The sequence below is a fragment of the Aquila chrysaetos genome, chromosome 4 (genome assembly GCF_900496995.4).
Source record: "Aquila chrysaetos chrysaetos chromosome 4, bAquChr1.4, whole genome shotgun sequence".
Classification (NCBI taxonomy): domain Eukaryota; kingdom Metazoa; phylum Chordata; class Aves; order Accipitriformes; family Accipitridae; genus Aquila; species Aquila chrysaetos.
Window position 1 is genome coordinate 12,454,218 of NC_044007.1, and position 27,237 is coordinate 12,481,454.

General features: G+C 42.6%; 1 protein-coding gene across 16 annotated transcripts in view; it reads left to right on the top strand.

The window, feature by feature from the left end:
* Positions 1-27,237, top strand: part of MTSS1 (MTSS I-BAR domain containing 1) — a 127,701-nt gene that overhangs the window by 47,111 nt on the left and 53,353 nt on the right. The window lies entirely within an intron of this gene.

The window sequence follows — 27,237 nt, forward strand, 5'->3', positions numbered from 1 at the left end:
ACTAATGCAACTTTGGGATATTTTTAGTGTTCTTGAGTTGTTTGCCTGGTCCTCTCTGTGCTTGGTTAGCACCGTGAAGGTCACACAAAGATATTAGACAGTTGTAAAGAGTGCTGAGAGGGCCAGCTGGTCGGCATGGCACTCGACCAGCAACGCTCCTGCTTTTGAGATAGAGGGGTCGGGGAAGGGCTGAGAAGTACTGGCATGCTGCTTTCAAGATATCAAACCCAGCTTTCTTCACACCTCTAAGCTAGGGAATAGGTATGTGCCAGGAAACAAATCCAGGCATCAGAAAAGCAACAATGTGGTCAGTTTGTCTGAAAGGATTAGGAAATAATGTACAATCTGCAACCCAATAGTCGGGATCTCTTATCTCGCATACTTCCCATTCAGCAGGGAGTAGCAGTACCCTCTCTGTGGATGGGGAGAAGATATGCCATCATCGAATATATCAACAAAATTAAATGTCAGGAGGCTCCGCTTAGTGCATTAGTAGCTGGACTCCCCTGTAATCAGGTTCCCCCGAGCATTTGTTTTTCTGCTTCTTAGCTTTCATCTTGTGTTGTGGGTGTTAAAATTGCTGTTGGTGAAGGGTGAAATGAATCCATCCCAAGGACTGCTGATGTCCTTACACCATGCTACTGTTTAGATGACTTTGGAAACTAAATTGTGTGACAGCATCTCATGAAAAGACCCTAGAACTTACTGAGGCGACTAGGACTGAGGGGAAAGTATGCAACTGAAGCCATCTAAGACTGAGTGTCTTTCAGGAAAAGCCTCTGGGAAAAGTGGGGAGAAGAGTTGGAAAAACGAATAAAGTCAGCCAAAATGACCGTTTATTTTCTTTATTTTTGCGTAACTGGAAGGAAAGGATACTCTTGAGAACACGTAAGAATACAAATAATAAATTTATTTTTCTCTGTGTATATTAGATATTGAATGAAATATGCTGGACTACCTTCAAAGTACTTATTTGCAAGAACCATGAGTGAATTGTCCTAATTTACCTTGCAAAGCAGAGTCATTCTCGTTATGTCCTTCTGCCTTGAATTGCCTCATGCGAGAGACGTTCAGCAGAAGCTGGCCTCGACTCACAACTATTCCCTCTGCTTCCCCTCCTTGTTTGTTCTTCTCTCTGTTTACCCACGTTCTCTTGAGGGATGAGAGATGCTTTTCATTTTTTGGAAACTTCTGGCTGTGCTGTTCAGTCTGTGGTTTCCTGAGGAATGGTTGCGCGGAGTTTCTGAACAGCTGCTCAGGGCAGACCCGGGCTGACGGCACATGAGCCTTAAATCTCTTTCCATTACAGTAACGGCGTTTCCCCTGGAGGCAGGACAGCTATCTGTCTAATGGAATGACACATTTTTCAGTGCTGTCAGTCCTTAAATATCAAGTAAGTAAATTAATAAGAGAGCAGGTGAATGTTTCTTCAGAAGAAAGTTTAATGTCACGTAGCTGTTTGATGCATTGCTTCTGGTGCAACCGCCTTGTCATAAAACCTGACATCATTTGTTCAGTTGTCTCTCAGAATTATTTGCTGCTTTTCAGGCTTGTTAATTATAAGTGACGTTAGATGTAGTCTGATATGAGCTAGAATTATGATGTTCAGATTGACTGCATGGAAAGAAAGCACATTTCACTTGTAAGACAGTGCAGCCTCCATCAATGTGCCCGTCTGTTGATTGACAAATAGCTGAAGGAATGACTTATTAGGATTGCTCTAGCTCCAGCTTCCAGTACAAATTTTGGAGTAGTGTGGCACTGCCACAGGAGCCTTTCATCAAAAGACTTGAATGGGCTTTCTACTCTATAGTCACTGCCTTAATCCAGTGATGCAGGTGTGAAACCACACTGCAGACTGAGAAGCTGTAGTGTTGGGTGGAGACTGATTGAGCTAAGCTGCAGTTGTTTGCTGTGTTGTGGAGCGAGAACCTGTCACCTTTATCTGAAACACCATTTCTCACAACAAAGTTGTTTGTTCCAAAACCCAAAAAGGCAACAAGGAAAGCCCCACACCATTCCCCCAACATAACAAACAGTTTGGAATAACAGTGTGAATCAGCTGTTAATACAGAATGTCCCTAAAATGCTGTCAGTTGCATAGGAAAAAGTGGGTTAGAAAATCAGATATCCAATAAATTGATCCCTAGACAGAAGTAGGGGCTCTTAGCAGCGCGTGCAATGAGGTAAGTGCTGACTGCAGTTGAGGGTGAATGCAGATAACCCTCTTCTGTTGTAGCTTGCTGTAGGATAGATGGCTTATAAGGGCATGGATGCAATAGTGTGAAATGCGGGTTCACAGGAGTTCACACGGTTGTGTTTTTGAGAGAGGTTTTCAAAGCAGTCTTGACCATGGAACAGGGAATTCTAGTGTTTGCTTCCTCTCCCATCTACTTGTTAAACCCCAAACCACAAACTCTGAAGAGCTCTGAGAAAATCCAGAAGGGGAAATTTTTGATCATTTGAGTTGCCCTGTTGGGAAATACTCTGTGTGTTGAGCAGATAGCTTTCCATATTTCACAGAGAGTCTTTGTCCCGCTGCTTTTTCTCCCAAGACTGCAAGCTTCACGTAAATGTATCAGTGTAAAATGGAGTCATTTGCATCCCATTAACCCCAGTGTTCTTCCACTACTGTGCATGCCCTTAGCCTTCAGCCTGCTTTATCTGGACTGCCCAACTGTTTACATGGTGATGCTGTATTGCGTGTTATTTTCTAGAAAATAAGTATCAGATATTTTTCCCTGTCTTTAAGTAGTTCAACTGTTAATCTAATTGATTAACTTTGTAGGTAGTCAGTTAAATTGATTTACTCATCTTACACCCACTGTATTGGTATAACTCTCTTTATAGTGTTATAAAGAGGAATAGCAAAAAGCTTTGCTGGGCAGAACCTCAAGGAGAAAACCCAAAGTGGCCAAAACCTAATAGGGAAGGCATGGCAAAAAGCAGCTGAACACTGAGGTATTTTTTCAAAAACAAGTTCAAAGCCTTTTTTGCCTGAAACTTCAGGCTATTAGTTCATAGCTATCTTCATTGGATGGTGATAATTTGAGGGTGTTACAAGGCAGTACTTTGCTGGAAACTAAACCATGAAATGCCCCTCCATTTTGACAAAGGAGTCACTGCAAGATAATATTTGAGAGATTAGCTCCTTTGGGGAGTTAAGCAGCCACTGCATTTTCATACTGGAAGCCTGAAGTAGCTGTAACAGCTTGTTCATGTTGTTGAGGAATGCACAGTGTATTATGGACCATCATTCAAAAGCTGCCATGAATTATCCATGGAAAAGTGCCCTCAGATAGGAGCCCCTTGATGGTTGGTTAGTATAATTAATATAAACATCTCACCGCAGCTTTACATTTTGGTTTAGCAACTCCTCAATTTGAGAAGAGTCTTGGGACTGCCTGGATTTCAATTATCTCCCTGATGCTGGAGGCAGGGTTTTAACTTGATGTTAATTATCTTCCTCAAGGGAAATCCGGACGGCAAGCAATGGTTAGGGTTGTGCAGACAGCATAGCTCACCCCAAACGTCTGAATCCAAAGGAAATCTACCTTTAAGGAGTTAAAAGTGCTATGCTACTTGTTTGCTATTTGAGACATCTTTTTTTTTTTTAAGATTGTCTTTGTGGGATGCTACAAATGCAGAATGTTACTGGGCTTGTATTCAAATCATGTATTCCACATTTTCAAAATTTTTTTGTGAATCTTATTAAATATTTGATTAAAAAGAATTCCAGCATTCTTGAGTACAGGAGAACCTGAAAACATGAACTGAATGTGCTGTAAACACTAGAAAACTTGGAGATAGCTCAATTTCTTAAATTGTAGTACCTTTTTACCACTGAAGTTTGTGCTGCAATCATGGTAGGCAGATAAGCCTTTGCTGCAAAAATGATGGAATTAAGCAAGGTTGAGCCTTCAGCTCAGTGCTCGCTCTTTGGGCCTGTTCAAATGCAGCACTCAGGAGCTGCCGTGTAACGAAGCCCTCGGGAAACATCTTAGGCATTGGTGTCCAGAATTGTGTTGTCTTTGGAGAAAGACCAGGTAGAAGATCGAAGGGAATTTGAGGACAGAGCAGACAGAGCCCTTTCATCTAGTAAGCAGAGGCAGCAGCTTCAGTCAGACCTGTGGTTGCAGATCAAGTTGCGGGCATCATCTTGGACTGTAGCATGCCCAATCTAACAGTGCTTATTTGTCCAACATAGCCCAGCATGCTATTTAGTGATGCTGTGAATTACTGCTATTTTCTGTTCATGGGAAAGAAGTGATGCTGGAGTGGCAACCTGGAGGATACAAACACCCTTGGTACTGATGTGTGGGAAGGGATGGAGGGATGGCAGCACTGAAGCTCCTCTTTCATATCAGGGAGCTTGTGAGGGTGGAAAAAGGGAGGCAAGCAGTTCCTGGCAGTTTGGAGTTAATTTGAAGAATGCTTGTTTTTTGGTTTTGTTGGTGGGTTGTGGGTTTTTTGGTTTTGTTTTTGGGTTTTTTTTGGTTGTTTTTTTTTGGTCAACACAGCCTTCTCTCAGTTTTCTTGCACAATTTCAAATTACAAATATTTCAGCTCTGGCTTCTATAACCACTTCTGCAGTTTCTGGAGGCAGATGTGCTGAATTCTGTTGCCCTTTTTTTGCTTTAGCAGGTAGCATGGCACATGGTCCTTCATGCTGAGTAGTTCCTCAGTATTCAAAACATGGGGAATATGGGTAAGGTTCGGCTCTCTTTATGTGAACAGCAGAGCATACACCCTTCTGAGAAACATCCTTATGCTGTAAATGCCTTTGCTCTCACAACCTGCTGGAATGCAGGTAGGTATTGATATCTTTTAATAGATGGAGCAAATCAGCTTAGTGTGCTGGCTTTATGGCCTTTTTTTAAGAGGGGAAATTGAGTTGGTGTTACCATGACCAGGTTTTCATGCGAAGCTTCCATTTGCAAAGCTCTTTCTCACTGTATTTTATCAGCTGGAGCCAGATCTTATTAAAACCCAAACAGTAGCCAGCTCTGACTATTAGCTTAATGGTTTAAAACCAGCTTCTCCATAAAGTAGAAGCAGCAGGTTATTAAAAACATGTAGGTCAGATTGGCCTGGTGTTTTCCAGTGAGATTATGTAAAGACGTTATTATTAAAACTCTCAAATACAGTAGATGCACCTGGTGCAGGACATTTTTTTGTTGTTGTTCCCCTTTGCGTTCTGAGGTCCTATTGCAAAGTATACTCTAAACAGATTTTTAGTGTTTACTTCCAAATGGAATGTTAACACCACAGTGTTTCTGCTGACTCTTTTGTAATGGTATTCTTAATGTAGATGCTCACTACAAGTCATTTAGCCTCAAGTTTAAAATGAAAATGTTTTCCTGTGAGAAATCCCATACTCCTCCTTCTGCAAGAGGGCTGCAGTATAAAATAAAATGGAAAATGAGTGCTAAGTAGCCAGCCCATCCCCAGTTTTTGGTTATCAAAGCTAGTAGCTGCAGAATGTAAATTATTTAAATTACCTGCATTTTTAATTCACTGTTTCTTCAACGGTTTTACTTAAAATTTAAGGTGCTGGGTTACTTTTTGTTGTTCTAAGCAGAGTCTACTATGTAATACACCTCCTGCATTATGGAAAAACTAGACTTTGTTATAACTACAAGTAGATGTTTATGTACATTTAGGGCTATTTGCTGTAAAACTCCAAAAGGATCCTTAAATATTTGGGGCAGCCTGTTTCCTGAGATGGTAAAATCCTTAGGTGCTTTCTGTAGGAAGTGAGGAAAAGGGCAGTATTTACATACAGAGAGGAGGCAGATGCTCATCTGCTGGAACCTCAGCACTGCAGAATAGTTGCCATTAACAATCTGTTGTAAACTTTGGTGTTCAAAGCGCAACAATAAAAGTACCACTCAGCACTGAAACTCACGCAAGTCTGTCTACAAATCTATCTCCTTGCTTAGTTGCTGTTAATTGGTTTGGTAATAGGTGTGACAGCTTCTTGTGGGAGCAAGCAAGTCACTGCATTCTGGTAACAGCTTGGTGTGTTCTTGCCATTTTAACTGGCTGGGTTTAACATTACTAGTTCACAAAGCAAGGGTGGGGAAAATAGATTTTGGTGTGACTCTCTGAGGATGGAGACAGGTAACAGGGTGAATTTTGTCAATCCAAGCAAATGACAATTTTTACAATCTGCACAGGCAGGTTCATGTTTAAAAAAAAAAAAAGTTCTTCAGATTCACAGAAATAAAGACTTTTTTTGTGAGAGCAGTGATGGAAAACTGCAGCACCCTTGGAGGAAGGAAACAGATGGCAGGAAGAGCTTCCAGATACTTGACAGGCTGCAACAGACTTAAATGCAGGCAGTGATAAATGGGCACAAGATTGGGTTTTGCTGTTGCTATTGTGGTTTAGTCTTGATAAAATGCCTGATGTGCTGTATGTTAGCAGTACCAAAGTTTTATGTCCTCTATGTTTTGGTGGTCCTTATGTAGCTGCTGTGGCCGCTGGGGTGCTATGAATGGGAATGAAGATCCAGGCACTTACATGAAAAATGAAGTTTCTACATCTGACTAAAAGCAGGACTTAATGTTGAGTAACAGCAACTGAGAAGTGAAACTGAATTTAATTCCTGCGTCTAGGTTATTCAAGGCTGTGTGGCAAAAATGGCCATGTGAGGTTGATAATTTTAAAAAATAATAATAAATTTTTGCATGCGTATGAACGGATCATCCCTCCACTTTCATTAAGTGCAAAGGTATGGATGCTGGGATTTCCTACCTTGGGAGTTTTATCGGGGCAGAAGTGGGTAGTAGTTGGTATTTTATACCTCAGTCAGACTGCTGGGAACACTGGAGAGCAGCTTGCTGCACAGTCAGTGCCCCTCCTGTAAACAGAGTGCCAAATTTCATGTTATTGACTGTAATAAATAATAGGCTAATGCGTACTGAGGAAATCTTACAGCTTCTGATAGGAGCTACCAAGCTTGACTTCTGTGAGGCTGTTTGAACCTGAGCAGTTAAACAAAGCACCTCCTCCGTTTAGATATGGGTAGGGCACAGCTGATTTTTCTTCCCTGGATCAGCCTGCCATTGCGCAAGATGGCTATGCTGCAATGTAAGGCTAAAACCTTCAAGCCTCGGCATGAGGGTACAACTCCACAGAGTTATTTAGGCATGTGATTTCCCATTGCTTAAAGCTTCTAATACTTAACAAAGGTTTACTCCTAGGAGTTTGCAAAGTCTTTTTATAGGGCAGTTTAGCCTTTTTACCCTGGGTGCTGTTTTTTCCTCCTCTAAATGGTCTTCTGGCCTGTTAGACCTTCTGTATGAGTTTGCTTTCAGCCGTGAGATAGAGTGTAATGTTACTCAAAATCAGCTTGAGAAGGAGCTGCTTTATTTCCAGGCGAGGCGGAGTGTGGGCAGGGAGCTGTGCAAACTGTGTACGTGACCAAGGACAGCTAAGTAAGCAGGTACTTACCATGAGCAGGCAGTTGAAGGAATGCAGACTGGGACAAATGACTTTGGGGTGATCTGTAGAACAGGAAGAGCAATTAAGTTGAAAAGTATCTGCTTGGGCTCAGGAGCCTGTGTGTTCTTACAGTCTTGGTTTTCGCTGCTATCTGGATAGCTTCTGAATAATGGTACAGTGCTGCCTGAAGTAATTGGTTTCACATCCACTACTTAACTGTTCAACCAAAACTCTCAGCTTGTAGCATTTGGGCTGAGGCAAAGCCAGGGTATGTCTAGATGGGACTCTCTGCCTCAAGTTCTGGAAGTTAATTCTAGAAAATATGGCTTAAAAAAAGCCAGAGTCCATTGCGTACTGACTTAAAATGAAACCATCTGGATGAGATGCTGTTAGTCCCATGCAGAGTACCCAGACCCTACTCAGCATGGACAATGGCATAGAACAGCCCATAAGCAGTGTCTTTGAGAACCTGGTCCTGGACCATTTAGGGCTGTAAGCCCTACAGATAGTTAAGTGTGAATATGATGGCCTCCTCTGAGCAGAGAAAAAAGCCCTAAGAAATTGCTTCTTTTTTGCAAAGTCTCAATTAAAGGAGAGAGTTAAATGGCTGTGTCCTCACTTGACTTGCTGATGTAATATTAGACTGGACTGTAGGAAGAATCCAATGGACCAACCTTGATGATACGAATGATCTGCCACAGAGATAAGTTGCTATTTAGCATCTGATTGAAAAGGTCATGCGATAAGATTTGGCTATTTGTAATCTGCCTTATTGCTTGCTGCTTCTTTGCAGTGGCCAAATTTAATGTTAGTCTGAAGTGATTGTGTCCTGTAGTAAAATAACTAAGACAAAATTTGGTGCTATATTCAGCACATTCTTAAAGCATCATTTTCGGGTGATGGGTTACTTCAGCCAGAGCTCGCTGTTTAAATGCATAGCTTTTGCATTTTGGTGTGGAAACGTAATGACAGTGCTTCAAGATTGAGTTGCTTTCGTTATGCATGTTCTAATTTGAATGGCTCATGTTAGGTAACTCAAAGGGCTCTGTGCAGAAAAAGGCTCCGTTCTGTCTGTGTGGCGTCTGCATAGGCAAATGGAGCCGCTTTTTAAGTGCGTGGCAGCAGTTCACATGGAGCTGAGGACTACAGAATGCCTTTTGTTCAGAGGAAATACTAACAAGGATGCCTGGATTGCTTTTTTATTAATTTCTTGGTAGTTGGATTGCTTTTTTATTAATGTCTTGATAGTTTAAGTTTTGCTTCAGCATCTGTCCAAACAATGGGCAAAAAGTAACTGGCTAGTATGAAATAGGGTCTAAGTGTGAAATAGGGTCTAAGTGTATTGCATATTATCTTTTGCCCAGTCTTTTGCTAGCCTGGAAGAGCAAAAAGAGGTAGGGGTGTCATTAAATTTTCCTTCATGGGCAATAAAGATCGCAAATAACATATTTAGTCACACCAGGATTACAGTTAATCCTATAGGTCACATCAAAGCAAGTCTCTATCATTGAAGTTGCACAGCCGGGTTTTTCCCTCCAAGGCTTGTCCACTCATGGAGTCTGTAATCTGCTGGCGTAGTATTTACTAGGAAGAGCTACCCCTGGCAACTGCCAGTCTGCCCTGTGTGAAACAATGAAGACACCACCAGAAAAGATGTGGCGAGTGTCTACCTGGTGAGTCACTGGGCAGAGGGAGCGCAGTGCTCTGTATCATCCTCCCCAGTCTTGCAGGGTGCTTCACTACCTACCTGGGGGTACAGACACTTCATTTTTCAGAAGTGAAACTGCTCCTTTGTGATCCAGGCACAAAACTATTGTCACTTATGCCAAAATGGAATTCCTGCCTGGTTTTATTTTGTCTCCTTCAGTGTTTGTATTGGCTTGGCATTTTCATATTTTGTATTCAGTGTCAGTATTTGTTTCTGGGAAGAAAGTTTAAGCAAAACTTTACTTCTGCAATTTGTTTGTTTAAACTTGTTGGCAACTGTAAAATACTGCAGTCTGCTCCATATGCTAGTATCAGTGCTGCTATTAGTGTGACTGACTTCCAAAGAAGAAAGCAGCAATCGGGCAGGAAATGATTTTTATGAAATATTTGGGAGTATTTTCAGTTATAATAATATTTGGGAATATTTTGAGCTATTTTGTGGCCAGTTTTTAATAAATGAAGGGTTACTTTGGCTTGCATTGAGTCAAGATTGTACAGTGCTGAACCCAGTGACAGCTTTTTTTTTTTTCCACGGTATACTTAGAGTGTATAACCATGACAACAGTATCAATACGATAGGCAACAACTGAAAATTACTGATGGAGCACAGCAAAAGCTGCGAGGACAGACAGATGTGCGTTGTAGGTGACAGGATGAATGGTTCATTGGAGTTCATTGGAGAAAAATCATGATGGTGTATGTTGAGATGAGCAATGACATCTAGATGGGTTGGTCAGCCTGAGATTGGAGCTGACACTTCAATAGCAGAGTGTAGAATGTGAAGGTCAAAATAGCATAAGCCTGATGAAGGCACTGAAGAAGTCCAAAACCAGAATGAAAACAATGATTTAAAGTGCATAGGTAGAGCTAGACCAGGGGAAGGAAGGCTAAGTCTCAACAAAGCTACAGGACACGTGTCAAAAAAGGAGGTACTAGCACTACCAAAACCCAAACTTAATTACGAGCTTCAATGCTAGGATGGATGGGAAAAGCACATCTCTGCTGCTTTTCAGAAGGAATCCACAAGCACAGCCTGGATGTAAAGATCTGGAGAAAGGGTTAAGCAGAAAGCAGCCCCCCATAGCTGGGTCTGTCAGTTGGGTGGCCATGTCTCCAGCGATCAGGAAATAGGGCTAGAGCGTGCTTTGATTCTGCCTTTTTTTGGCAGTGTTTCACTTAAAGTAATGCCTGAACTTCATCAAAAAATGGAAGCAATCCAAGATGTTTAAGACTGGGAACAAGACTGAAAAGGAGAGCTGATCTGAGTCATCCATGTAAAGTTGTTTGTTTTATGTTTATGTTTGAGAATACTGAAAACACAGGTTTTTTGTTTTGGTTTTTTTGGTTTTTTTTTTTTGTTGTTGTTGTTTTTTGTGTTTTTTTTTTTTTTTTTGCAAGGGTGCAGGATGCTGCACTCCTGCTGATCACAATAAAATTTTTTCAGTGGGAGTTTGGTCCCCCAGGAGGAAGCTGAGCAGAGTGCAAAAAGTCTGGGGATGGAGCCCTGTATAGCCCCTGTAAAAAGCTGGAGTGGGAAAGATGAGGAGAAAAATGGGAAAAGACTAAACCACAAGAAACAAAGGAGCAGACAATTAAAAGGAGGAACATGGTTGCTTGTGCTGAAGGCAGCTGGCAGGCCAGGGAAGAAGGGAATGGGTTGCTGAATATTGTCCAGAGAAGGTAATTATTTCTGGCTTTGAGTTACGGCTCTGATTCATATAATATTTAAGGAATATATCTGTATTTTTCATGACAAGCAGCCTGAAAGCAAATGCTGGAAACTTGCCATCTGTGTAGAAACTTCTTTGCTGTAGGTGTACGCCATGAAAGTGAGTGGGACTAAAGCAAAGTCCATTAACAAATTCCTTTATTGATGAGAGTGAGAGGTGAATACTCTGGACCAGATGAAATACGCAGATAAAAAAAGTGCTTAACTGTTGAAATCCTTTTTAAAAAAATTAATTAGTAGCATACGCGGGTTTCTCAATACCAAAGTTGTCTTTCAAATTAAAAAAAGGTGTTGGAGGAAGGCAGTACAGGGTATATTTCAAAAGATAGGGTTAAGATGCAAGAAAAAGATCATACTTCATGTTGGATTGGCCAACTGTTATAATAAATTGGGATACTCTAGACTGTTGGCCTTGCTGTGAATAATTCATTGTGCAGTTTCCCATTTTTCTGGGTTTATTCCATGATCTCAGGAGCAATCACTGGTGCAGCTGATGTATCCATCTGTAGTCCTAGGTAGATTTATTAACTTTTGAATCTATTCAGAAAGCATGTGTATTTTTAGGAGGTTTTTGAAAATAGCCTGTGTCCTTCTTAGCTGATCTCTTAACCAGTTCAGACTGAGAATTTCACATAGGAATTCCTATAATGAAATCTCCCTGATGTCAATGGAAAGCTTTTGTGCCCAAAACTTTTGGGTAGGCTGTTCAAATCTCAGTGGACTCGGAAGCCTGAATGGTGATGAATTTATTGCTTCCCTTGGTGCACTGGTTAATCTAGCCCAGCTTGCTTCTGCAAAATAGAAGCGAGAAAGCAAGAATTTGTAAAACAAACTCAAATGTTCGCTTATACTGTCATTTGGGAAAAATACCCTTCTAACTAGCTATTTGAACAAATCCAGATGAGAAAGGGAGAGTTGGGGTGGTTGAATTCAGACTGCATTATACTGTGATGAAGATGCATACAGTCACGTACCATGGCATCTTCATTCAAGAGAACAAGGAGCAAAATGGGCTTCCTGCTGAACGGGGCGGCAGGCTTCTTTTGCAGGCAGAGGCAGGCACAGCATCTGAGTTAGGCCATTGTACCAGCAGGTCTGAAAACAGGCTCTGCTCTACAGGGAGCCAGGGTCTACCAGCCTTGCAGTTGCAGGCAATCTGAAATACCACTCTAAAGGTCTGCAATGGTGTAGCTGCTGCTCTGATCATGACCCTTAATGTCCAGAGATAGTTTTGGCCCAGCTATTATAAATTAGGAACCACATTAGACTTTATTTCATCTGACATGTAGGCAATGATTTAATTCTACTTTTTTGTAGTAATAACTATATGCTTCAAACTGAAAATCTACATGCTTTGAATTGCATGGTGTGTACAACCTGGGTAACAGGTTACAAGACTGTGCTGCTTCCTACATGGTGGCACTTACACATCTTGAATATTACCACAGAAAATGGTCCCTGGGGACTATTCAGGATGGTTGAATATGCAGTAAGTTTGCAGTTTGTTGAAAATGTCTGGCAGCAATGTCTCATATTTAAGTGCATATGTGTTTGCAATGGATTTCTGTGGCTGGCTCTTTAGGATATACTTTTCTTCTACTGACCTGAAATGCAATCTCTGAAACATAGAAACCCCAAAACAAGATTTATTTTCTGTAGAGTATGGTTGTCATTTAGTTGGATTTTGTATATTAAACTGGTTTTGTTTCCATTTTGAAGTCTGGGGTTTGTGTAGATGCATATCACCTCATCTAGGGAAAAGTCCATAGCTGTATGCATGCGTGCAGTTTCTTACAACAGCAGGGATGAAGCTGTGGTGGTACTTGCAGGGCAGATTCTGACTGTGCTGAAAATCCCCCTAAATCATTTATCCTTGAGGATGCCATATATGAAATTTGAAGGTATTGCAGGCTACCCAGGAAGAGCATAGCATAGAGGATATAAAGCCTTTCACTAGAGGCTGCTGGCTTTTAATCTCTTTGTGCATGGGAGATAACTTATTTGAAGACTCCACCCAAAGGATGAGTGTCAACAGGAAGAGGGGGGGCATTCAAGGGGCCACTGAAGACAAGCTGCCACCCCCCATCTGAGGTTACCATTCCAGGTTACGATGGATAAAAACTTGGTGGGAGAGCACTTAGCTGTTGCTGCATGGCATCTGAAGAGAGGGCTTTCTGCTGCAAAGTTGCTTGTCTGGGTCCCATCTCATGTGTTTTAAATTCTGTGTTTAAAATCGTCTTCATGTGAAGAAATCTCTCTTGTTGCTTAATAGCTTCAGGCTGGTTTTTGAATGTTGACTTTCCATTTACACACCTGATTTAAATGTGTTGCATCAGATTTAAGCAACGGTTAGCATGTTATTGGCAGGATGGCTTCTTTGCACATCAAATGGTTGTAGAGGGTGGCAGATACTATAGCCAGCAACTGTGTAATAAGAACAAAGTCTTGCCACACTGGTGGAGCTTTCTGGCATCTAGGGAGGTCTGGATCCAAACTGTGTGGCTTGGATCTGTCTCCAGGAGGGAAGGTTAGCTTGCTCCCAGTCTTTGCCCTCACTTCCAGTGCTGCTGCAGCAAAGCTGGGGGTTCTGCACAGAACTGGGGGTTGGTTTTTGTATGCGCTTGTTAACTTCATTGCACAGCCAGCTACCTGAAAGGAAGAGGCAATTAAAGAAAATAAATAGGGTGGGTAGGGAGTGGGGGAAACCTTTGGTTTCTCTGTGGCACTAGAATTGACATTTTTCAGATTGTTTAGGCCTTGTCAGAAAATGTTTTGTTCAGCCTTTGTTTTCTATTGAATCCCGTGTGCTTGGTTAGCTTCTTTTCAAATTAAAAAAAAAAAAAAAAGTCCATACATGGATTGAAAGCTTTTATCTGTTTATCTCCTCATTAAAAAGACTGTCTATGAAATGTGCTGACAGGGCTTTTACTCTCTTGCTTTCTATTCTCATCACATTTTCCACTGAAAGCCTCCCCTCTGCTATTTCTGTTCCATAGTAAATGGGACTTTCTGGTGCTGGAGGCTCTGGATGCTGTTCCTGGCTCCTCACGGGCCACGTCCATCACCATGGGTGGGAAACCTCGAACATACAGTTCAGACTGCAGGGAGGCCAGTTTGGGCATATGGGTTCAATGCCCTGAAAGGCAGTTTTCACAACCTGGACGTCCCAGTATCACTCATGGTGGGAAGCACATTATAGGTCATCTTCCAGTTAGATATTTAAGCAAGAGGCCACATTTTGAAAAGCACATATGGAGCAAGCTGCCTGAGCTGGTGAGAGGGAGCCTCAATGGAAGCTGAGCTGAGCTTCTCAGGAAACTCGGTCTCAGGACTTCTGGAGCCACTCTAACCCATTGCTGGGAGGCGGGGGGAGTAGGTACATCAAGCATTGTACGATTTGAACACTTAGAGATTGCTAGTGGCTGAGTCTCCTTGCAGCTGTATCTTTAATATTGGTAATATAAAGATGTGATGGAGGGTGAGTTTTGGTTACAGAAGAAATTGTGAAGAGTAGCTTTTGGTATAAGCTGTGTTTTTACTAATGTAATTGAAATTCTAGGAGTACAAGCAATAAAAATGGCAAGTGTTACTCCGGCAGTGATAATGTGAAGTCTGGACTTGAGATGCTGGACCAGTGGTCTCCAGCATTTGCTGGTGTCCATCATCGACATGCATTATCCATTGCTGTTTGCTTTGCTTCAGCTTTAACTTCCATTGCACCTGAGCAGTTTGGGAGAGCTTGGTGGTTTGTGAACTGCCATGCTACGCCATTAAAAAAAGACATAAATTTTTACACGTCTCTACAATCAAAGCATGTCTATTTTTGTTTCCATTTGCAGATAAGGGAGTTACTAGATTAAACCAAATAAAATACAGTGTTTCACTTGCATGCAGTGGTGTGCCTCATTCACCACTGTGACAAAAGAACTTAAACAAAAAGAAAAAAGAGGAATAAACTTCTCACTGTAATAAACAGAAATGTAAAATCAGTGCGGGAGATGCATCAAAGTGCTCATGTGCCAAGTCCCGCAGAAGATGTAGTTGCCTGTAGGGTAAAAGTGTGGTCACGGATGGGCAGAGTAAACACTTTGTTCTGGTTTTTGCGCTGCTTTTGCCTGCTCATCTCTTGTACAAAAAAAATCCCGTGCAGCAATGTGAACTTTGTGATGTTTGATATGTAGAGCAGACAGCTGCAGGTTCAATTAATTCCCCCCTCTGATTTTTTTTTTCATGGTATTTTTTTTCCCAGAAGGCTGTAGTGACTTCCAAACCCTCACGGGTGAGTGGCATTTATGGCTTGTTGACTCTGATCGAAATGAAGCGCAGAGTCCTGTTCACAATGAGAGTGGGTTTGCATGTGGAAGTCTTTACTGGATGTCTTTTTGGGTGGATGGGCTGAGCTGCTAGGTGCATCCCTGGGGTGCTTTCCTGTAGCTTCACTGGCATTTTTCTTGCCCAAAGCAAATGAAATTTTGGGTGCAGGGTGCAGGAGGCTGAGCCTGCCTGGAGTAAAAGCGAGCCCTGGGAGGTGAGAGCAAGCAGCAGGCTATGGAAGTGGAGGGGAAGGCAAAGTGTGGCAGCCTGACGTGCGGGTGCTCGTGCACCCTCTTTGGAGCCCTGTGTACTGTAAACACACCCGAGGAAAACTTGTCCGCTGCCTCTCTTCCCTTCTACCCACCCCAGCAATCTGCCTGTGCCTTCTCCCTGACAAGCAGGAGGAGAAGCTCATTAGTGCTCTCTGCCAGCGCACACACCTGTAATTTAAACACATTCGTCTACGATAGCCCGATGTGCCTGGTGTCTGACGCTTGGATGGTGCGATACCTGTGTGTGGGAGGGAGGTGTGGATGAGGAGCAGAGCCATGTGCAGAGCTGGAGATGGGGGGGGGGCTTGCTGCGGAGCCCTTACCGAGTTGCTAAAAAACGTGGTTAAGGGGGCAAAGCATGGGGCAGTGTGTGGGCATCTCTGCTGGAAGAAAGAGTGGGAACCCATCAGTTTCTGGCTGGCTGGCTGCTTTAGAAACTGCCCTTGAAAGTGCTTCATTCACATCCATGCCTGTGGATCTGTATATTGGTTTTGTAGTGAAGAGGATTGTGGTTTGATTTTTTTTTTTTTTTTTTTTTAATAATAAAAAGTGATTAAAGAACAGGCTGTGCTAGGCTGATTGACTTATGTTTTTTTAGCTAATAGATGAGATTTTGTCAAAAGCACTGTCTCCCCTTCCCCAGTAGTAAAGCAGCATGATGCCAGTTACATGCCTGCTTTATGGTACCCTTTTTTTAAGCTTCTGCCATCTCACATAGGTGACCGTGGGATATTCTAATGAAGCTGGAGTTATTAAAAAAAAAAAAATCTATTACATTTCAGGGATGTTTGGGCGTCACGCTTCAATAGTGCTAATTAGATATGTGACCCATTTTCATTCTGCTTTAGCTCCTGGGGATGGTGGAGCCTCATTATAAATACAAGGATAGAGAATGCCCATGTTCCTTACTTTAAATAGGTTCTTCAAAACATGCCCAAAGGGCTTTAGGGTGTTTTTTGTGTGGACACTGATCATGTTTTCTTTTTCTTTAAGTGAGGAAGTGGGACGGGGGGAAATTTCTCTCCCCAGAAATAAATAATTGAACATTTTTTCTTTAATTTGGAAAACCTAGTGGCAAATCAAGGTCCTCTTGAATTTTAAGTGTGCCTTGTTTTTATTGACAAGGGAATAAACTTGAATGGGTTTTAAGCATAAAAATGCTTTTAATATTACAGTAGCTTCCCATTAACTGGTATTTTTAGCTAATAGAGTCTGTGCAGCCCATCTCTTCATGAAATGCGCTGAGTGTCTGGCAGGATGCTGACAAAAGGTAGTAGCCATGAGAGGTACTTGTTGAGAAACAGCCTGCCAAAATGCACGTTGTGATGCAAAACTGAGGCTGGAAGGAGCAGACGGCCCGTTCTAAAAACTGCTCTCAGAAAGCTCTCAAGTTCTGTGTTCTTTTTGGCAGAACTCAGTTGTTTCCAGAAGACTGGTAGAAAGCAAACAAACACCACCCCCACCCCCCCCATGACAGAAAATGCTGAACTCACTTTGGGGAGAACCCTGGGTGAGACCTGGGGATAAGGGCAAGTGTATTAAAAATAATATAAATGAATATAAGAAAATGGAGCGTTGCCAGGCAACTGTCAGAGGAGCTCCGGCTCCCGCATCTCTGGGCTTTGCTGAAATGACCTCTTACATTTTGAGCATCTTGCCTGCCTGCGTATGAAATGGTTGTTCTGAACTTTGCTGATATACCTCGTAGGCAGCAATTCAGCTTGAGTGCTGCTGTATTTAGTGTTACAGTGCTGATGTCCCTCTGGGTATCCTGTGCTATCGTAAAAAAAAAAAAAAAAAAAAAAAATTAATTCAAGGAATAAGGGTCAAGATTAGCTGGAGTCAGCTCTCGGCAGTGCAGCGGTCACTTATGACTGAATAGGTAAATTTTTGTGATTTAGCTCTGTTGGTCGGGTGAATCTGAAAGCAGGCAGAGGGAGGAACTCTCCTGTCACTTTGCTTTTAATGACTATTCTAAATGAAAAGGTAGGCTGGGTTCTACCTCTGAATTTACTGGTTTGAGGACTTGTTCATAAACCTGTGCCTCAGAGGCTTGCTTTAAAATTAAGTCTACTAAACAAGCAGGCTGTGGCAGAGGAGTTTGAGGCAGGTTAGTATAACTTTAGGATGGTTTTCTAGGCGTTTTGCTGGGATGCTGTGACAGGTCCTTTGGTGTAGAGGAATGCAGGGCTGTGCTCTTTGCAGCTCCTTCCTTTGCATGATAGTTTGACGTGTGTGCAGCAGATGAAGAAGTTAACCTTTTCTGTTTGCAGAGGGGGAGGGAAATAACCTTTTCAAAAGCTGTGTTTATCAGGATAAACACAACTTTTTACATTGCAAACATGGGCAACATGACTAGATTTTGGGCAGCTGCTTTATTGCTTGTATCATGTTCCTATTTGGAGTATGTTAGGTGCTGTTGTCTGTCTCCACCATGGGAAAACTGCTGTCTAAAAAGAAGGACCCCATGTAGGAATGATTTAAGCTGGAATCCTACAGTTATTTAAGCCCACTTTTAGCTTAATTCACTGTAAATATGCAGGGCTACACAGAGCGAGTAAAGGTTAATACATTTATAAGCCTTTGAAGATAAGAAACAAACTTGATTTCATTTTGAAATTTGTGTTCAGCTGTGTGATGCCTCGCTGCTAAGTATTCCTCAGAAGCTGTTGGTGGCACATCGCATGGCTGTTTGCTTTGGTCATGGGTTATTTTGCAGTTTTTTATCAAAAATCCGTTTCCATGTTTTTCCTCATCTTCACCACTTGTTTTTCTTAATCCTCCTATTTTCATTTTTTTTCTCCTGCATATCTTATTCTCAGAAATGTGAGCTATTTTGGCTCTCTGCAGAGTTTGAAAAGTTGTTACTGAAAATAACTTTTGAAGATCTTCCCTGCATAGAAACATTGAATAGAAGTTTGCTACTGCCAGGGCAGTCTCTTCAGCCTCAGCCAATGGTGTCCTGAGAGTTAGTTAATGTTGCACTGTGCAAATGTACAGTGCTCTGCAGCTGTTGATAAACTAGCTTTTCCTTGCAAAAAAAGAAGTGGGGAAAACTGCCTTTTGAGTGATGATTTGGCTGAATTTGAGTGCATATACACAAACACAGCTTACACCGCAGGAGAGCATCTGAGTTAGTGGGGCTGCGGCGGAAGGCATCTCGCCTGATTGCTCAGAGAGGAATGCAGCTCCATGTCGGGCCCTACGTGCCGCGCTGTTTTTTTTGCATTCCACCAGAGATAGTGCCTGGGACTTTCTCTTGAGAAGAAAACCAGAAAACACCTGTTACTGCTGGCAGCTGGTGGCTCAACAGCAAATGGACAGAAGGATGGACAAGGGCTCCTGCATTCCTGCCTACAGAACACATAGGCTGGTAAAGTCCTGCTTGGGAATAAATAAAGTTTGTCTTGAAGAAAAATGAGTGATGTTTTGTGGTGCGACTAAATGGATTAGACATGCTGCGGATGTGTTATCTAGGAATTTTCAAGGAAGCTAATGGCCACATCCTGGAGTTTTGTTGGTTTGGTTTTTTTTTTTTCCTCTAAATTAGCTCACCAACTAAATATGTTGAAATGGTGCGTGTAGAATTGACTGAAGCTTTCGTCTTTGGTGGGGCTGAAGTCTTAAGGGGATAAGGAAAGGGTTCTTACAAAATTGTAGATATGTGTGCAGGATTTTGCTCTAAAGATCACAAAGTCCAGACATGTTCTCAGGCATAAAGACAGGTTACAAAAAAAGAGTTAATTTATGTGGTTAGACTTTCAAAATAATATTTCAGGCTGGATGAAACAATTTTCAAATCTCCTGGATTAGACCAGACAGAATAAACATCTCTAAATAGCACGTTCTCCTGTGAGCACTGCATTCGGCAACCAGGCGCGCGGGGAAGGGTTGCAGAGTTTAATGCATCTTAACCAGATTTTATTGTTTCACTGGTTGAAAAAGAGCTGGGGGACCACGATAAACACCTGAAGAAGCTATGGGCATGTATTAATAAATGGTTATTTTTGAAGACTTGGTTTTGTTACAGAAGAACCATTTAAACAGGTTCATCTGTACAAGACACTTTATTTCACTGGATGGCTGGGTGTGTTCTACGTGGGGATCATGATGTGCCAGTAATTGCAGTTAAATGAACATGGCTGGCTCTCAGGCAAATGAAACCTAATTTGTCACAGCTGTCAGAATGATCATGTCATGTTTGTTGCCTTCAGGAACAGTTTTAGGCTGCAAATCCTGTTAAGGTCCCAGCTTTTTCTTGTTAAATATTGCACAGCATGTTTGCTGACCCTAGTATTTATCTTGGTGGTTTTTTTAAAAGGCAAACACCAATTCTGCCTCTTATATAAGCTGGGGTTGAACTTTGGTGAACCTTAGTCATGTGGGCTACAGTTTGTTAATTTGGTGGACTTCAAGGACTTGAGCATAGCAGTAATTTGAGGGCTTGTGTAGAACAGTAGAGAGATTTGCTTGCAGATTCGTATGGTCAGGATTTTAGAAATTATGCTTCAAATTAGCTTTTAAAGAGCAGCCCTCCCAGGCTGGATTGCACATGTTGTTCCACTTTACATCAGCAGCAGCAGACAAAAGCAGCAGAGCAGCTTTGAATTTTACATTCATGCCAGCAGGAAATACAGTAGAATAAATGGAAGACTCTATTCGTAATACCTCAAAAAAACACAGTAAGGTGTAGGCCTCTTGAAATCCCCCTTAGTAATAATTTCAATATTTATTTGCTTTTGTTTGTAGATTAACAGATTGGGTCTAAATTGGATAGAGCAAGTTCTGTTCTGTAAAACAAACAAATGCTAATTTTTGGATGTCAAGCCTGAGGGAGCAGAGAGCTTTCCTTCTCTATTCTTCTTCTAAAAAAAGGAAACAAGGTTTTAAAAAAATATTTGGATCCCTGAAATACCTGTAAGGCTGATTTCTCCTCCCTCTGTGCTGGTGGCTGTAGTAGAGCTCTAGAGAAAGAGGTGAAGGGTCTGTGTCCGCAGTGTGTTACAGTGCAAGGCTGGAAAATGTCAATGGTGTTCACGGAGCTACCTGGAGCGGGAAGAGCTCTGAGCTTTCAACAGAGAGATCATGCAAACACATTGCTCGTGATGCAACGCTGGCTGCCACCTTTCTTGGTCACTGCTGAGTCTTGGCAAAATGGCAACGTGTCTCATCGGGCTCCATCTGCCCCTCTCTATGCCACCTGCCCCAGCCTCTCGGGGTTGACTTCAGGGGCACAACTATCTGCATCTGGTGTCAGCTTAATCCCTGCAGTGGCTGCCCTGGTGGGATGTCTCTATGGCTATGCTTTCCCTTCTCCACCCTTGCTCCTGCGGAGCAGTGCCCCAGCCCTGCTGCTTCCCATCTCCCCGGCAATTCTGGGGCTCAGGAGGGAGAGCGAGGCTGGCTGGGGGAGCAGCAGTGCCGCTTGCAAGGGAGTGTGTAGGAAAGTGACGGCTGACCCTAAAACCTCCTTCTGCTTTTGAAATGGGTCTGCCTTCTTCCAGCCTTTCCGACTGACCTCTCCTCCCCTACCGCCTCCCCTGGGCATAAGTGCCGAGGCTGCACAGGACTTTGCCTGCATTTCTGGGGGGCCCCGGACCAGCTCTGGTGCCGCCTGTGCCTCGTTGTGTATATAATACACTTGGAAATGTAGGGCTGGGGTGTACCGGAAGAATAATAAATGAGGGAAGATGGAGCAGAACGGGTAAAAATGATCCCACAGAGCTGCCTTGTTAATGAAGTTTTGGGCACGTCTAGTTGCCAGAACATCGGCAGGTGAACAGACTCTCCTTCAAAGGTTTATTTCCATATATTTTATCTCCAGTTCCTCTTGCACAATATGGATTGGCATGCAAGTATCCCTTCCATGACAAGAAACTGCAATCCCTGATGCTCAGTGCTTTTAAAAAGAAGCTTCAATCTTCTGTAATAGCTACATGACAGTTTAATAGTTGATAAAAGAAAAACAAAAAGTTACACATCTGCTTTTGTAGATTGTGGGGACATGACATTGCAGATAAACATTATGAGCTTTACCTTAATGATTTATTGAAGCTCATTTCTTCATTTTATTGTAGCTTTCAGTCTCTTACTATGCAGCTGTCTGGTTTCCCCAGAGAACAGAAGACTAGCTCAGAGATATAAATCTCTGTTAATGATTTTAAATAGCTAGCTATCTGTATATAATGTATCTGTATATATTTTTCTCTTTTGCCCTGGGCACTTAATCGTGGGATTAGGAGAGGATAATCAATAATCCTGAATGCACAGCACAGCTACTCTTAGTGGTGAACCCTGGTGTTCTCAGGCCACCCAGGACTGTTGCGAAACCTCCTCACCTTCTTCCAGCCTCTCACTCTCAGGCCTGTCTCCCCATTCAGCATCTGGAGGTTTCTAGCTGAAATGGTCACTCCAAGGCCTGCAGCCTGCACTGCATGCCAGAGGAGATGACTGTTTTCCCCGACTGCTCATGTGAGCTGGTTGCCTTATGTCTCTTCTACGACAGGAGAAATGAAGGCAAAGCTGTGCTGTAGCTGGTTGGGAGCACTGTGGTGTTCTTCAGTTTTGTTTGTCCTTGGCAAACAAAGATTGAATGAGGTTTGTACGAATAGGAGGACCTGTTGTGAAATAAGAGACACTGTAGGCATATGTACTAAGGAACATGTAGTGAATGTGAACGATCCCTGGGCATTAGCCCGGATATTCATCACCTCTTGTAGTTTGTATCTGAACCAGCTCTGGAGGGACCCTTCTCATCGTGGAAGAAATTACATGTAGAGTTCAGAACTCACATTACCATCTATTTGTTTCCCCAGTGATCCCAGATCAGTTCCCACAATTGGGATGCAGGACCAGCAAATACAAGGTGTGTTTGGATGGGAAGGACAATTATGGCTTTGCTATCTTTTCTTTTGTTCTGTGCACATTAATGAATTATCAGGAAATTAGTCATTTAGGAGACAAAGTGTGGCTGCGGAGTCCTCAGCTGTACTTCGTAATTTAACTGAGAGCACACTGGTAGTGACTGAATATTGCTCCACCTTCAAAGCTCTCCAAAGGCTTGTGCAAGTAAATTCGGTTACCGTCCTTTTCACATCGGAAGCCTGCTCCCAGCAGAGAAGCCAGCACCAAAGTAGTATTAAATGGAAGTGTCTGCCTGTGACCTGAAGGTATGGATATCCCTTTAGATCAGATGATGTGGTGGTGTTGCTTCCAACAAGAGCAAGACAGAGGCTTGTGGAGCACAGAAAACAAGCTTGTGCTACTTACTACCTGTATTTAGTCTTGAAAGCTAGGTTGTACAAAAGGATGTGGGGCGGTGGTATGGGACTTCCTAGAAGGTCACTGTCACCAGTAGTGAATATGCCTGGCACCACAGGGCTCGTATGTGCTTTGTGGTGTAAGTTATGAAAATATATTGCTAAATCCTCTTTAACCTCAAGAGGAGAGATGGCAAACCTGCCATGCAGAGGAATCTGGGCATGATGGCACATGCGTAGTCATTTAGTGTGGAAAACAGTAGGAAAAACCAGACCTACCATGGGTGGCTTTGTGCTCTGAAGGCACTCTTCTTTCCTTTCTCACTTCCTCCCATTGCTCCTTGTAGTTTCCTTTGACCATTTACTGCTGGTAGTAACAGTCCTACCCTTCATGGCATCATCTCTCTGGGGTCCTTTGCTGGCCCTTTTGGAACACCTGCAAACAGGACTCGCTGGAACAGCCCATCTTCCCCTCCAACGCACCTTGTCCAGCAGCATTTGCAGGACGGCTCCAACAGCAACACCAGCATCAATTCCTGTAACACTTGCCTTGATTTTTGAGGGTTCAGATCACAGGTTCCCAACAAAGAGGAGTTCTTGGAGATAAGATTACCTGTTGTTAGCGTTTCTGTGATCACTGACTTGCGTGTCTAACATGTATCCTGAACTTACTGGACATAGTGGAGCAGTCCCAGCCTGGCAAATTGCTTGTCAAACCTATGTGCTCACCAACTTGGAAACATTGTGGGACTTCTCTGTCTTTTTCCACCAGAGTAGCCAGTTTTTGGATTAACACAAGTGAATTGGGAAGGGCTAGAAGTAAAACACTGCAGGTGAAACTCTGCACATGTTTCTGTGCAAAGTGGACTTTTATCATTGACATAAAGGCGTATGTGGATAGCAAATAGGGCATTATTATGATTCGGGGTGCTGTTACAGTGTGAGACCTAATAAATCTTCTTATGTGTGCCTTGTACCTAGTTCATGTACTTATTCTGGCCACTGGGATTTATTCTTAGCCCTACTTTTTTTTCAGAAATTGCTGTGCCTCCGTTAAACGGGAGCAGTACGCAGACTGTCTCCTGGGTCAGATTTGCAGTAGCTTGTCTCGACGAGGCACAGATAGGGGTGGGAAGTGCTTTGGAAAATGGGAGAGGGCAGGGGCATGTTGGAAGTTGGAAAGGGCTGGGTCTGGCCGCCTCCTTTTACTTGTGTTGTTATTTCTCTTCTTGAACCACTTTTTACTTCCTGAATTAATGCACATTTGCCATTTTCAGAAAGTCAATAAATACTCATGGCAAGAAGACCTGTCTACCCTCTTAGTTGATCTGTCCGTGACACTGTATTTAGCTCTTCTGGGAACGTGCATGTGTTGTTTTACATGTTAGGGTCTAAGGAATGAGTACTTAAACTGTCTATTTACATAAGGTAACTGAATCTTTTAGTTAGTTTCTATGCTCTTGAGTGTGCAGTTGTTGTGTGTACTCAGGGACTTGTGTTCACGAATTTAATTCCAGGAGTAGGAACGTAATAGAAGTAATTGGAGGAGTATGTGTTGGCATTGACTCTATTGGTACTGCTTTTTGTCTGTAGCCAGAATGCCAGTAATAGGTTCTTACCAACTTAAAAAAAAAAAGAAGATGCTTAGTTCCTGGGAACAGATTGAAGCACAAATAAACGAGCCCTACAGAAACGTGTTTGACAAATTCTCTAGTCTCTTTGCATATGAGAGGGAATGTATGAGTTTTGGTGCCGCTCTGTTTTAGATCAGGAGAACCCAGAAGGAGCTGCACTGCATGATGGTTCCTGGCCTTCCTCTGACCTGAGTTTTGTTTTTAAGCAAGTCTGCCTATATGTGTCTCTTATATTTATATCTTTTTGTCTTTGCCTAATGATTTCTCTATTTTGTTTCAATGCTGACGCAGTCCATCCAGGATGGAAACAGTGATGCTGAGCTCTGCGCAAATGGTGGCTGGAGTTACCCATGTTGGCTTTTTCTGGAAGTGGCTTTAGAGGGTAGCAGGGTTGAATCCAGCTGGTACAACAGGAGCTCTCCCATCTGCTCTGCTCTGGGGTGCAGTTGCACAGTAACAACCCTGATTGAGCTGGTGGTGTGTTATTTAAGTTAAGGTACTTGCTGACTCATTTGCAGAAAGGCAGTAGCGGGGAAATACTCTGCCTGCCAACAGACCACGTAGTGTTACAGTCACTGTGGCAACATGGCAGTGCTGCCTGTCAGGGGTGCCCACTACCTGCCGTTTTTTTAACACAAGATTAGAAAAGCCCTGAAATGGGAAGGAAGAAGAGTTGCAAAGCTGGTTTAAGGCTGCTCATGCTGGTCTGTGGGGAGTAGTTGGGTTTTCAGAGTGCAGATCCCCCTTGTTTCATCCTTCCCTGCCTTTCTCCCTATGAGCTGCCCAGAAGTTCGGACAAGAACCCCAGACCTTGACCTTATGTTGACACAGACTAAATTATTCTTCTCCATTGCTTCTCCATGGTCTCCTGTGCTAATTACTGCTGTGCAAATCTACCCTCTGGTCTGATTTCTAAATTCATCCAGGAGGCTGAGCAGCTCTGAGGATCTGCTGTAAACATGACTTATCCGGCAGGCAGTAAAGCTGCTCTCGAGCTCTCTGAGGAGAATTAAGCCTTTGTGAAAGAGACTGTCTGTTGGGCAGCTGGTTTTATCAGTCTGTGTTGCAGATTAAAACATGTTTCGATGTCTCTTCTATCAAATCAGGAAGGAAAAAAAAAATGTTCTCGTTACCAGCTCCCTGGCTGCATGTTAATAGAGAACTAATTGACCAAATGTCAGTCACTTGCGCTCCTTGAAGTAAAGGACCATCTCCCATGTGCTCAGGTTACAAGAGCACAACCCGTGTCTTTTCTCAGGCTGACGCTGTTTTTTACATCTTACCCACAGCAGGAGCTGTGTGAGTTACAGTGTACAGAGCCCAGACTGCCGTGCCGGGGACGTATCTGCTCCCACACTCCTGGGACGTGGGTTGCAGTGTGGAGATTGCATTGCTTTTAAAAAGGAAAGGTTCATGGTCTCTCGTAGCCCAGCTGTTAAACATATGCTTTATTCTGACTTTCCCCCCTGCTGTAAACCTCCAGTTGTGACGCCTGTGACGTACTTTGTTTCGGCAGAAAACTCCAGAAGTCACGAGTACAAGTTTTGAAGGCGTTAAGGCCATCTCAGAATTGGCTGGTGTCTGTTGGGGAGATGAAATCTTGTAGGTAGAAGAGCTTCTCAGCTCTGCACAGGTCACAGGTATTTGGGCGTTTTATTTGCTTGTGGTGACCAGGTTTTTCTTGCAGGAGTCCTGAGAGGTTGAAGCATTGAAAGTGATTTTAGAAGAGTTGGAAACAGAAAGAAATCGTGGTGCCTACATGCTGCGCCTTTACTGTCACTGTGCGAACCAAAGTACAAGATCATAATGGCAGATAAGAGTCTTGGTTTACGGCCTTCTTAGAAATATGAGATTTTGGACTTAAGCGGAAACCAAATAGATTGCATCTTTCTTGCTTTCTAGTCACGAGGTTGATACATGACTTTACTCTTTACCAGCTTTTATTTTTTGCCAGCTTATCTTTTTGCTGTGTGAGATGAATTTCTTTTGTCTTGATTCACTTTCTATTATGAGGCCACAGTTTTAGTTTTTTACCTCTAAAACTAAACATCTCCCATTTTTATAGGTACAGATGTCTTTTACATAAATCTTCCTCCTGTAACTGGTCCTGGAGCCCTTTTGCAATACAGTGTTGCAAAACTCTCATTAGGGCTTCCCTGTGTCATGGTAATATTAGACCCATTAAGCAGTAACCCTGCTTTAACACTTCTGTGAATAGCAGTGCAACGCCTAATGAAAATGCAGTTTTTACTGGGATAAATGTGTTTATGTTAATGAAGCTATGTGCATAGATGCTGGAGCTTACGGTACAAGTATTTTCCTTGCAAACCCCTGACTGATGTCTTGATAAGACTCTGGGTGAGTCTAATCCTGGATTAAAAAAACATACCATACTAAACGTGGCCTTATAAATACAACTAGGGTAGGTATGAGATAAAAATAACCCTTTCCACAGTGCAGAACACTTGGTTTAAGAGGTTGAAGAATATTTAATAAAAGGCTTTGATCAAACTACCTGCTGTAGAACAAAAATGTTTCATTGCTCTCTGTGAAAGCTTGTAATTTGTTTTTTCTTAATTGTTATGACTGTACAACCCTAATGGACAGACCACAGCAGTGGAGTTTGAACCCAGGATCTCTGGATCAAAACCCATGAGCAGATGTTGTCTGAGGTAAAACAATTATCTATTAGCTTGCAGCCAGTAGCAGATTCCTAACCTTTATGAAATGGTCAATAAAGGGTGACCAAAGGTCTAAGCTAAAACTTAGAAAAGTAAATTTTTAAACTTAACTTGTGTGCCCCATGGTGCAGGCTTAGAACAGGAGATACTGTGTGTAGTTTGATTCTCGGTAAGCGTATTTGGCCATGGGTT